This window comes from Pristiophorus japonicus, chromosome 13, assembly GCF_044704955.1.
Source record: "Pristiophorus japonicus isolate sPriJap1 chromosome 13, sPriJap1.hap1, whole genome shotgun sequence".
NCBI lineage: Eukaryota > Metazoa > Chordata > Chondrichthyes > Pristiophoridae > Pristiophorus > Pristiophorus japonicus.
Window position 1 is genome coordinate 166,934,219 of NC_091989.1, and position 13,941 is coordinate 166,948,159.

The 13,941-nt window shown below is 45.4% G+C and overlaps 1 protein-coding gene across 2 annotated transcripts in view; it reads left to right on the forward strand.

Moving 5' to 3' along the window:
• Positions 1 to 13,941, forward strand: part of LOC139278958 (solute carrier family 66 member 2) — a 75,738-nt gene that overhangs the window by 38,296 nt on the left and 23,501 nt on the right. The gene's annotated exons all lie outside the window — the stretch shown is intronic.

The window sequence follows — 13,941 nt, forward strand, 5'->3', positions numbered from 1 at the left end:
TATTGCATACACAACAATATTTTTATTCATCTGAAGGACAGCACCTCCAACAATGCAGCACAGCCTCAATACTGTACTAGAGCGTTAACTTAGGTTTTGTACTCTTGTCCTCTTATACTCAGGTACTAGATTGGGCTTTGAACCCAACAACAACATAGCACCTTTAACCAAGTAAAACATCCCAAGGAGCATTATCAAACAAAACTTGACACCGAGCCATAAGGAGATATTTAGGGCCGATAACCAAAAACTTGGTCAAAACGGTAGAGGAAAGAAGTGGAGAGGTTGAGGGAGGGAATTCCAGACTTAGGGCCCAAGCAGCTGAAGGCACAGCCAGCAATGATAGAAACATAGAACATAGAAATTTACAGCGCAGAAGGAGGCCATTCCGGCCCATCGTGTCAGCGCCGGCTGACAAAGAGCCACACGGCCCTTGGTCAGCAGCCCCACAGATCCCCTCTCATCCTTCTAAACTCCAGTGTATAAAGGCCCAGTTGATCCAGTCTCTCCTCATATGTCAGTCCGGCCATCCCTGGAATCAGTCTGGTGAACCTTCGCTGCACTCCCTCAATAGCAAGAACGTCCTTCCTCAGATTAGGGAGACCAAAGCTGAACACAATATTTCAGGTGATGTCTTACCAAGGCCGTGTACAACTACAGTAAGACCTCCCTGCTCCTATACTCAAATCCCCTAGCTATGAAGTCCAACATACCATTTGCCTTCTTCACCGCCTGCTGTACCTGCATGCCAACTTTCAATGACTGATGAACCATGACACCCAGGTCTCGTTGCACCTCCCCTTTTCCTAATCTGCCACCATTCAGATAATATTCTGCCTTGGTGCTTTTGCCCCCAAAGAGGATTACCTCACATTTATCCACATTATACTGCATCTGCCATGCATTTGCCCACTCACCTAACCTGTCCAAGTCACCCTGCAGCCTCTTAGCATCCTCCTCACAGCTCACACTGCCACCCAATTTAGTATCATCTGCAAACTTGGAGATATTACACTCAATTCCTTCATCTAAATCATTAATGTATATTGTAAAGAGCTGGGGTCCCAGCACTGAGCCCTGCGGCACCCCACTAGTCACTGCCTGCCATTCTGAAAAGGACCCGTTTATCTCGACTCTCTGCTTCCTGTCTGCCAACCAGTTCTCTATGCACTTCAGTACATTACTCCCAATACCATGTGCTTTGATTCTACACACCAATCTCTTGTGTGGAACCTTGTCAAAAGCCTTTTGAAAGTCCAAATACACCACATCCACTGGTTCTCCCTCGTCCACTCTGCTAGTTACATCCTCAAAAAATTCTAGAAGATTCGTCAAGCATTATTTTCCTTTCATAAATCCATGCTGACTTGGACCGATCCTGTCACTGCTTTCCAAATGCGCTGCTATTTCATCCTTAATGATTGATTCCAACATTTTCCCCACTACTGATATCAGGCAAATCGGTCTATAATTAACCGCTTTCTCTCTCACTCCTTTTTTAAAAAGTGGTGTTACATTAGCTACCCTCCAGTCCATAGGAACTGATCCAGAGTCGATAGACTGTTGGAAAATGATCACCAATGCATCCACTATTTCTAGGGACACTTCCTTAAGTACTCTGGGATGCAGACTATCAGGTCCTGTGGATTTATTGGCCTTCAATCCCATCAATTTCCCTAACACAATTTCCTGCCTAATAAGGATATCCCCAGTTCCTCCTTCTCACTAGACCCTCTGCCCCCTAGTAAATCCGGAAGGTTATTTGTGTCTTCCTTCATGAAGACAGAACCAAAGTATTTGTTCAATTTGTCTGCCATTTCTTTGTTCCCCATTATTAATTCACCTGAATCCGACTGCTACATTTGTTTTCATTAATCTTTTTCTCTTCACATATCTATAGAAGCTTTTGCAGTCAGTTTTTATGTTCCTGGCATGCTTCCTCTCGTACTTTATTTTCCCCCTCTTAATTAAATCCTTAGTCCTCCTCTGCTTAATTCTAAATTTCTCCCAGTCCTCAGGCTTGCTGCTTTTTCTGGCCAATTTATATGCCGCTTCCTTGGATTTAACGCTATACTTAATTTCCCTTGTTAGCCACGGTTGAGCCACCTTCCCCGTTTTACTTTTACTCCAGACAGGGATGTACAATTGTTGAAGTTCGTCCATGTGATCCTTAAATGTTTGCCATTGCCTATCCACCGTCAACCCTTTAAGTATCATTTGCCAGTCTATTCTAGCCAATTCATGCCTCATATCGTCGAAGTTACCTTTCCTTTTCAGGACCCTAGTTTCTGAATTAACTGTGTCACTCTCCATTTTAATAAAGAAGTCTACCATATTATGGTCACTCTTCCCCAAGGGGCCTCGCACAACAAGATTGCTAATTAGTCCCTTCTCATTACACATCACCCAGTCTAGGATGGCCAGCTCTCGAGTTGGTTCCTCGACATATTGGTCTGGAAAACCATCCCTAATATACTCCAGAAAATCTTCCTCTACCGCATTGCTACCAGTTTGGATAGCCCAGTTAATATGTAGATTTAAGTCGCCCATGACAACTGCTGTACCTTTATTGCACACATCCCTTATTTCTTGTTTGATGCTGTCCCCAACCTCACTACTACTGTTTGGTGGTCTGTAGACAACTCTCACTAGTGTTTTCTGGCCTTTGGTATTCCACAGCTCCATCCATACTGATTCCACATCATCCAAGCTAATGTCCCTCCTTACTATTGCATTAATTTCCTCTTTAACCAGAAACGCCACCCCGCCTCCTTTTCCTTTCTGTCTATCCTTCCTAAATGTTGAATACCCCTGGATGTTGAGTTCCCAGCCTTGGTCACCCTGGAGCCATGTCTCCGTGATGCCAACTACATCATATCCGTTAACTGCTATCTGCAGTTAATTCGTCCACCTTATTCTGAATACTCCTCGCATTGAGGCACAGAGCCTTCAGGCTTGTCTTTTTAACACACTTTGCCCCTTTAGAATTTTGCTGTAATGTGGCCCTTTTTGTTTTTTGCCTTGGGTTTCTCTGCCCTCCATTTTAATTTTCTCCTTTCTATCTTTTGCTTCTGCCTCCATTTTATTTCCCTCTGTCTCCCTGCATAGGTTCCCATCCCCCTGCCATATTAGTTTAACTACTCCCCAACAGCACTAGCAAACACTCCCCCTAGGACATTAGTTCCGGTCCTGCGCAGGTGCAGACCGTCCGGTTTGTACTGGTCCCACCTCCCGCAGAACCGGTTCCAATGTCCCAGGAATTTGAATCCCTCCCTTCTGCACCACTCCTCAAGCTACGTATTCATCTGAGCTATCCTGCGATTCCTACTCTGACTAGCACGTGGCACTGGTAGCAATCCTGAGATTACTCCTTTTGAAGTCCTACTTTTTAAATTTAGCTCCTAGCTCCCTAAATTCGGCTCGTACGACCTCATCCCATTTTTTACCTATATGCACCACGACAACTGGCTGTTCACCCTCCCTTTTCAGAATGCCCTGCACCCACTCCGAGACATACTTGACCCTTGCACCAGGGAGGCACCATACCATCCTGGAGTCTCAGTTGCGGCCGCAGAAAACGCCTATCTATTCCCCTTACAATTGAATCCCCTATCACTATTGCTCTCCCACTCTTTTTCCTGCCCTCCTGTGCAGCAGAGCCACCACAGTGCCTTGAACTTGGCTGCTGCTGCCTTCCCCTGATAAATCATCCCCCTCAACAGTACCCAAAGCGGTGTATCTGTTTTGCAGGGGGATGACCACAGGGGACCCCTGCACTACCTTCCTACCACTGCTCTTCCTGTTGGTCACCCATTCCCTATATGTACCCTTTTCCTGCAGTAAGACCAACTCGCTAAACGTGCTATTCATGTCATCCTCAGCATCATGCATGCTCCAGAGTGAATCCACCTGCAGCTCCAGTGCCACAATGTGGTCTGTCAGGTGTTGCTGGCGGATGCACTTCCTGCACACGTAATCATCAAGGACACTGGACTCGTCCCTGACTTCCCACATAATACAGGAGGTGCATAATACGTGTCCGTGCTCTCCTGCCATGACTTAACCCCTAGATTAACTTAATTTGGTGACACCAATGCTAAATGTTACTGACTGATAAAGAAAAGAAAAAGAAAAATCTACATACCAATCACCAGCCAATCACTTACCCCCTTGGCTATAACGTCACCTTTCGATTTCTTTCTACTTCTTTTTTGCCTTCCTGCTGTAGCTGCACCAGCTGGCCTCTCCGATGTTGGGCCTTTTATAGGCCGCCTCACGAACTCCCCACTCGAAGTCCAACTGCCTCTCTGATGTCAGGCCTTTTATAGGCCACCTCACGAACTCCCCGCTCGAAGTCCCGCTGCCTCTCCTATGTCGGGCCTTTTATAGGCCGCCTCACGAACTCCCCGCTCGAAGGCCATGCAGAGCAGGACAAGCTGCTGGAAGAAGGGGAAGGGGGAGAAGAGCTCTCACCAGGAGGCCATATCCACAGAGGGTCTTCAGGGAGCAGATCTGTTGAAGAATAGATTGCTGGAGTGCTGTGATGCCCTGGAAGCTCCTTTCCACACTGGTATCCAGAGGCAGCAAGCTGAGATTGCGTGACAGCAGTCTGAGCTTCCAGTGCAGCACTCAGACGCTGGGTGAATGATGCTTGTACTGCAATGGAAGTTGAGACATCGGCCATCAGATGCTGTATCATGGTTGGTTCCACAGGTGTGCTGCTGGAGGTGGCCGCCAGTTCCATGTTGGAAAGGATGGGCTCCAAGCTCTGCACAAGGCCGAGTGCCAAGTTGGTGCTGGACTCTGCCATGCTCCTTGACATTGAACACATGCTTTCTGACAGGCTTTCCAGTGCACCAAGCATTTGGGTGTGTACACCCATCAGGCTCCTTCTCTAGCCTAGCCCATCGAAATCCTCATCTGAGTCCGCTGCAGCAGAACTAGCATGCAACCTCGCTGCGACTGTGAAATCGAGTGATCACACGTCTTCATCTTCACTGTCTTCTCGTTCCTCCTCCACTGCCTGGGCAGGTTGAAGTTCTTGGGTATCTGAAAGAAAAAAGGGATAAGGGTAGGGTTGTGGTGAGGGTCGAGGAAAAAGTAAGAAGTGCATGCTTACACCATCTGCAGCTTGTAAGTCGAAAGAGGTTGTGAGATGAGGGAAATGTAGGATGAGAGAAGGAGGATTAGGTATGTGGATACCCTCAGCTTCAATGGCTTCAGTCCTGTCGGTGGCAATGGCCTCATTAATGGCCCTTCCTATAATTGCCAGCATCATATCCTCCATGGGGGTTAGAACATGCAGGTGTGCCTCTCCCCCTCCAGTTAGTGCCTGCTACCTCCAGTTGTGCACCACCTTCTCCTGCAAGAGAGAGGGAAGTGTGTCAGTGAGGGTCATGCAATCTGTTTGAGTGATGTGGCTGTTATGATTGAATAGCTGGCAGTGTGAGCAAGCTGTGAGATGTGAGTGTGAGGCTTGCAACAGTGCTAAATGTGTGAGGGTGAGGTATTTAGATTGTTGGTAGGTGAGTGGGGTGAATTGAGATGTTACAGCGTTGAATGTATTGGAATTCTCAGGATGTAACATTGAATAATTAGTCAACACTCAAGTGAGTTTAATATAGAGTCTGACGGCTTCATACTCTAAACACAACACCTCATCAATATCAAAGGAACAATAGGTTTAATTTTCCAATTTCACAACAGGATAACTGTAAAATTCCACTCATTGGGCTGAAAATTGCCCAGGAGTTGCTCCATTTTTTTTGGAGCAACTTGATTTTTCTGGAATATCTTAAAAATCCCCATTTTGCATATTCAATTTGCGCCAGTGTAAGTGAGTTAGTCAGGATTCTTTTAGTTTAGTTTAGTTTTTTTCAAAAGGGGGCGTTACTCGCTACCTACATCCATTTTGACCATTTATGACACTTTGGACAGCTAATAGTTATTCCAAACTAACTTAGGCCAGCATATGTGGCCACTTGTGGAGAGTTAAGAAATCAGTGCAGGTAGGTACATTGGAGGCCAGCAGAACTTAATGACTTGACTATAGAATGTGAATAGGATCAAACAGCTATACAGGACATCATATGACAAATTTCGCAAAGTTAATTTAGTATACAACAGAAGCATTCATGGAAGCTTAAGCAACAAAAATAAATGAAGTAGAGACAAAACATGTTTACATAAGTTTTTCAAAATCTCCAAATAAAAAATAGAAGTACCTCCTGCTCATAATTCTTATGTTCTCCCAGCCGCCTAAGCTCACCCACCATCATAGAAATATTTTATACCATATAGCCAGGAAATTTACCGTTTCTTTTATGGTTTTAAATATTTTGAAAATTCAAGCAAAATTATTCCACCAAATCCAATGTTCAAGAATTGATTATGATGTATTTGAAAGTATTTTCTATTAACTTGGTTAGGAAAGTATTTTCATCAACAGGGTTAAGGAAAGTCTTGAGTAAGCTCATTAAAATTACTGGCTATACAGTTATCACCACCCCCAGCCCCCCCCCACCGGGGATCAAAACTCCCTCCCCCAGGATCAAAACTCCCCCCCCGCCCCCCACCTCGGATCAAAACTTCCCCCTCCCATCCTCACCACTCCAGCTTGGGCCCCGCACCAACCTGCTTGTTGTGGCCTTCTAGCCTGGGAAGGCAGCGGGCTGGCCTGTGCAGCAGGCCAAATGGCCCAAGATAGGGGCGGGACGCCCACTCTGCAGCATGTACACAGAGGCTGGGGGCAGGAGCTACTGCGCATGCACGCACACTCCAATGCGCATGTGCAGAGCTGTCAGGAATTTTTCTGGTGCAGGGCCCTAGCTCCGCCCCCCAATCGACTGGCCCTGGGAGAGGCAACACGGCGGCCAGAATCGGGGGAGATTGTTTTAGCGCCGTTTTTAGCCCACAAAGTCGGCGCATCCCTGGTGAGTGTGCCAAAAAAAGAGGTGGGCCAAATTTGAGCCCATTAATTGTAATGGTCAGAAAATAACAGGCTGGGGTGTGCAGTTTCATAATAAGTGCATAAAATGTCATGCACCGGGAGTGCAGCAAAAGAAAATATGCCCTTGTGTAATTTGTCAGCCTAGTTGTATTAAAAATGCGTAGTGCTGGCATAGTTTGACGACTTGTTTTGTTTCTTTTTTTTAAGGACCCTTAGGGATGTGATTATGTGTACTTCTTGGTTTTATAACACTGCAAAGGTGATTTATGTATCCAATCCAAAGCTGAATCACACCCTGTGTTTAAAGCCATTGTCACTGTATTACTGAGTTTTCAAACAGACTCCGTCTCCTAATCTTATGCAGGCCAATGCAATGCACAACAAAACAGCACTAAATTATTTTCTGCCCATGGCTGGTGATTAAAGTTTCTGTTGTTTCCCACATTGTATAGGAGTTAATTAGCTTGAATCTAGTTCTTTGTTGTATTTTTCTATACTCTAGTGCTTCCTGTCATGTTTCCCCTCTCTATTCTTGAGGCTTCTTGCTGTGCTTTACAACACTTTAACAATTGCCTCATCAGTTCCTCAGTCTGGTTAGCAGTAGTGAGATTGCACTCTCAAAACAGAAGTGCTCTGTAAATGCTTCCTATAAAGGTGGGAAACTTCTTACTTAGAGAAAAGTAGGTGCTCAGGAGTCATTCTGAGGAGTTAAACACACTTTAATATTGGATTCATCAGTAAAATTTATGCCAACAAAATTATATTTTTTTAATTCTTTTGAGTAGGAGAAATTCACTTCTAGGGTTAGTGGTTGAGGCATAAACTATATTAACATTCAAGATTAAATTGGATAGGTGGTGTCATGTATATATGCTTGGGGTTACTAGCCATCAGGTGGCGCCACTGTCGGAGGTCATTGGGCTGTACACACGTGTGTGCGGCCCAGGTATAAAAGGCAAGCCATCATGTAATGTAATCACTTTGGGCCCTAATAAAGCAGAGTCAGGTTTGTACCTGTGTTAGTTTACAGTATTCAGTCTATCGAGTTATTATATACATAACATTTGGCGTCGAGGTAACTTAAGAACCTTCGCATGCAAAAATGAGCACCATTGGAATTCTGGAGAGATTTGTGGAGGGAGAGGACTGGGCAGATTTTGTAGCTCGCCTGGACCAGTATTTCTTGGCCAACAAAATGGAGGAACCCACTGACGCAGTTAGGCGCAGGGCGGTCTTCCTCACGGTTTGTGGTCCGAAAATCTATGGACTCATAAAGAATCTTCTCTCGTCTGCAAGGCCAATGGACAAGGACGATGAGGAATTGTGTGCTCTGGTACGTGACCATCTCAAACCAGAAGAAGGCATCATCATCTCACAATATCGATTCTACAAGTACGTTCGTTCTGAGGGCCTGATGTGTCGGAATTCGTTGCCGACATAAGACGTCTAGCTGGACCGTGTAAGTTTGAAAATGCGTTGGAAGACTTGCTGCGGGACTTCTTTGTAATCGGCATCAATCAGGTGATCCTGCGTAAGCTACTGGTGGCGGAGACGCTGGATTTGAGCAAGGCCATCACGATTGCCCAGGCATGCATGACGACGGACAAAAACTTAAAGCAGTTTTCATCGAAAAATCAGAACTCGGCAAGTACTGTAAATAAGATTGTATCGTCGTTTGGCAGAGGTGCATATGGCAGGGCCTACTCGACTGCGTATGCGAAACGGGAATGAATCCGATTTCACCATGTTGGCGTTGTGGGGGCAATCATCGGCCTCATCAGTGTCGGTTTAAACAGTACATTTATAAAGGCTGTTCAAGACTGGGGCATCTCCAGCGCATGTGTCCGCAACTGTGCAAGCGTGCTGCGACACATCACGTGGAGGGGATGACCAATATAGCGCGGATCCGGATATACAATCCGAGATACCAGAGGAGTGTATTTGTTCCTAACAAAGAGCCAACTGATAATGATTAATGTGAAACTTAACGGTGTGCCGGTACCGATGGAATTGGACACGGATGCGAGTCAATCAATAATGAGCCAGAGGACATTCGACAAGCTGTGGGATACTAAAGCTGTGAGGCCTAATCTGTGTCCAGTCAATGCCAAGTTGCATACGTACACTAAAGAACTCATAACGGTGATTGGCAGTGCAGTTGTCAAGGTATCGTATGATGGTGCGGTTCATGATTTACCATTATGGATTGTTCAGGCAATGATCCAACGCTGTTCGGCAGGAATTGGCTAGAAAAAATCAAATGGAATTATAATGATATCAAAGCGTTGTCCTTGGAGGATGATACTCCATGTGCTCAAGTGCTGAGCAAGTTCCCCTCGCTGTTTGAACCAGGCATCGACAATTTCATGGGCGCCAAGGTGCAGATCCACGTGGACTCGGATGCAAGACCCATCCATCATAAAGCTCGGGCAGTTCCGTACATGATGAGGGTGAAGGTCGAAATCGAACTGGACAGACTCCAGCGTGAAGGGGTCATATCACTGGTCAAATTTAACGAATGGCCAGCCCCATTCTTCCTGTGTTGAAGAGTGATTGCACTGTCAGGATTTGTGGAGACTGCAAGGTTATGATCAACTGAGTTTCGAAACAGGATCAATACCCGTTACCGAAGGCTGATGACCTGATGCAACGCTAGCTGGGGGGAAGTCATTCACGAAACTGGATCTGACGTCGGCCTACATGACACAGGAGCTGGTCGAGACGTTGAAGAAACTTGCGTGCATCAACACTCATAAAGGACTGTTTATCTACAACAGGTGTCCTTTCGGAATTCGTTCAGCTGCAGCCATATTTCAGAGGAACATGGAGAGTCTACTGAAGTCCGTCCCTAGAACCATTGTGTTCGAAGATGACATCCTGGTCATAGGTCGTGACACCGCTGAACATCTGAACAATCTGGAAGAGGTTCTACATCGTCTGGACAAAGTGGTACTCAAACTGAAACTTTCGAAGTGCATCTTCATGGCATCGGAAGTCGAATTTCTGGGAGGAAAACTGCTGCTGACGACATCAGGCCTACGGATTCGAAAACCAAGGCCATCAGAAAAGCACCCAAGCCTCAGAATGTGACGGAGCTGCATTCGTTCCTTGGTCTACTCAACTACTTCGGTAATTTCAGCTATTCGGCCTTTCCAGTCTGCACCACCATTCAATAAGATCATGGCTGATCATTCACCTCAGTACCCTTTTCCTGCTTTCTCTCCATACCCATTGATCCCTTTAGCCGTAAGGGCCATATCTAACTCCCTCTTGAATATATCCAATGAACCGGCATCAACAACTCTCTGCGGTAGAAAATACCACAGGTTAACAACTCTGAGTGAAGAAGTTTCTCCTCATCTCAGTCCTAAATGGCTTACCCCTTATCCTTAAACATTGGGAACATTCTTCCTGCATCGAAACTGTCCAGTCCGGTCAGAATTTTATATGTTTCGATGAGATCCCCTCTCACCCTTCTAAACTCCAGTGAATATAAGCCCAGTCGATCCAGTCTCTCCTCATATGTCAGTCCTGCCATCCCGGGAATCAGTCTGGTGAACCTTTGCTGCACTCCCTCAATAGCAAGAACGTCCTTCCTCAGATTAGGAGACCAAAACTGAACACATTATTCCAGGTGAGGTCTCACCAAGGCCCTGTACAACTGCAGTAAAACCTCCCTGCTCCTATATTCAAATCCCCTAGCTATGAATGCCAATATACCATTTGCCTTCTTCACTGCCTGTTGTATCTGCATGCCAACTTTCAATGACTGATGTACCATGACACCCAGGTCTCATTGTATCTCCCCTTTTCCTAATCCGCCGCCATTCAGAGGATATTCTGTCTTCGTGTTTTTGCCCCCAAAGTGGATAACCTCACATTTATCCACATTATACTGCATCTGCCATGTATTTGCCTACTCACCTAACCTGTCCAAGTCACCCTGCAGCCTCTTAGCATCCTCCTCACAGCTCACACCGCCACCCAGTTTAGTGTCACCTGCAAACTTGGAGATATTACACTCAATTCCTTCATCTAAATCATTAATGTATATTGTAAATAGCTGGGGTCCCAGCACTGAGCCCTGCGGCACCCCACTAGTCACTGCCTGCCATTCTGAAAAGGACCCGTTATCCCGACTCTCTGCTTCCTGTCTGCCAACCAGTTCTCTATCCACGACAGTACATTACCCCCAATATCATGTGCTTTAATTTTGCACACCAATTTCTTGTGTGGGACCTTGTTAAAAGCCTTTTGAAAGTCCAAATACACCACAGCCACTGGTTCTCCCTTGTCCACTCTGCTAGTTACATCCTCAAAAAATTCTAGAAGATTTGTCAAGCATAATTTCCCTTTCATAAATCCATGCTGACTTGGACCAATCCTGTCACTGCTTTCCAAATGCGCTGCTATTTCATCTTCAATAATTGATTCCAACATTTTCCCCACTACTGATGTCAGGCTAACGGGTCTATAATTACCTGTTAAAAAAGTAGTGTTACTTTAGCTACCCTCCAGTCCATTGGAACTGATCCAGAGTCGATAGACTGTTGGAAAATGATCACCACTGCATCCACTATTTCTAGGGCCACGTCCTTATGTACTCTGGGATACAGACTATCAGGCCCCGGGGATTTATCAGCCTTCAATCCCATCAATCCCATCAATTTCCCTAACACAATTTCCTGACTAATAAGGAGTTCCTCCTTCTCACTAGATCCTTGGTCCCCTAGTATTTCCGGAAGGTTATTTGTGTCTTCCTTCGTGAAGACAGAACCACAGCATTTGTTCAACTGGTCTGCCATTTCTTTGTTCCCCATTATAAATTCATCTGAATCTGACTGCAAGGGACCTACGTTTGTCTTCACTAATCTTTTACTCTTCACAATATCTATAGAAGCTTTTGCAGTCAGTTTTTAATGTTCACAGCAAGCTTCCTCTCATACTCTATTTTCCCCCTCCTAATTAAACCCTTTGCCCTCCTCTGCTGAATTCTAAATTTCTCCCAGTCCTCAGGTTTGCTGCTTTTTCTGGCCAATTTATATGCCTCTTCCTTGGATTTAACACTATCCTTAATTTCCCTTGTTAGCCACGGTTGAGCCACCTTTCCCGTTTTATTTTTACTCCAGACAGGGATGTACAATTGTTGAAGTTCATCCATGTGATCTTTAAATGTTTGCCATTGCCTATCCACCGTCAACCCTTTAAGTATCATTTGCCAGTCTATTCTAGCCAATTCACACCTCATACCATCGAAGTTACCTTTCCTTAAGTTCAGGACCCTAGTCTCTGAATTAACTGTGTCACTCTCCATCTTAATAAAGAATTCTACCATATTATGGTCACTCTTCGCCCAAGGGGCCTCACACAACAAGATTACCAATTAGTCCTTTCTCATTACACATCACCCAGTCTAGGATGGCCAGCCCTCTACTTGGTTCCTCGACATATTGGTCTAGAAAACCATCCCTAATACACTCCAGAAAATCCTCCTCCACCGTATTGCTACCAGTTTGGTTAGCCCAATCTATATGTAGATTAAAGTCGCCCATGATAACTGCTGTACCTTTATTGCATGCATCCCTAATTTCTTGTTTGATGCTGTCCCCAACCTCACTACTACTGTTTGGTGGTCTGTACACAACTCCCACTAACGTTTTCTGCCCTTTGATATACCGCAGCTCCACCCATACAGATTCCACATCATTCAAGTTAATGTCCTTCCTTACTATTCCGTTAATTTCCTCTTTAACCAGCAATGCTGCCCCACCTCCTTTTCCTTTCTGTCTATCCTTCCTGAATGTTGAATACACCTGGATGTTGAGTTCCCAGCCTTGGTGACCCTGGAGCCACATCTCCATGATGCCATTGAGCGAGTACAGCGATGGACTCCATACTCCTTGATCCCTTCAGCTGTAAGGGCCATATCTAACTCCCTCTTGAATATATCCAACGAGCTGGCATCAACAACTCTCTGCGGCAGGGAATTCCACAGGTTAACAACTCTGAGTGATGAAGTTTCTTGGTCCACAATGGCTTACCGCTTATCCTTAGACTGTGTCACCTGGTTCTGGACTTCCCCGACATCGGGAACACTCTTCCTGCATCGAGCCTATCCAATCCCGTCAGAATTTTATATGTTTCTATGAGATCCTCTCTCATTCTTCTCAACCCCAGTGAATACAAGCCCAGTCGATCCATTGTCTCCTCATATGTCAGTCCTGCCATCCCGGGAATCAGTCTGGTGAACCTTCACTGCACTCCCTCAATAGTAAGAACATCCTTCCTCAGATTAGGAGACCAAAACTGAACACAATATTCCAGGTGAGGCCTCACCAAGGCCAACTGCATGTATAACTGCCGTAAGACATCCCTGCTGCTATATTCAAATCCCTTTGCTATGAAGGCCATTTGCCGCCTTCACCGCCTGCTGTACCTGCATGTCAACTTTCAATGACTGATGTACCATGGCACCAGGTCTCGTTGCACCTCTCCTTTTCTTAATCTGCCGCCATTCAAATAATATTTTGCCCTCATGTTTTTGCCACCAAAGTGGATAACCTCACATTTATCCACATTATACTGCATCTGCCATGCATTTGCCCACTCACCTAACCTGTTCAAGTCACCCTGCAGCCTCTTAGCATCCTCTTCACAGCTCACACTGCCACCCAGCTTAGTATCATCTGCAAACTTGGAGATATTACACTCAATTCCTTCATCTAAATCATTGATGTATATTGTAAATAGCTTGGGTCCCAGCACTGAGCCCTGTGGCACCCCACTAGTCACTGCCTGCCATTCTGAAAAGGACCCATTTATCCCGACTCTCTGCTTCCTGTCTGCCAACCAGTTCTCTATCTATGTCAATACATTATCCCCATTACCCTGTGATTTAATTTAGCACACCAATCTCTTGTGTGGGACCTTGTCAAAAGTCTTTTGAAAGTCCAAATACGCCACATCACATCTAAATACACCACATCAATGTG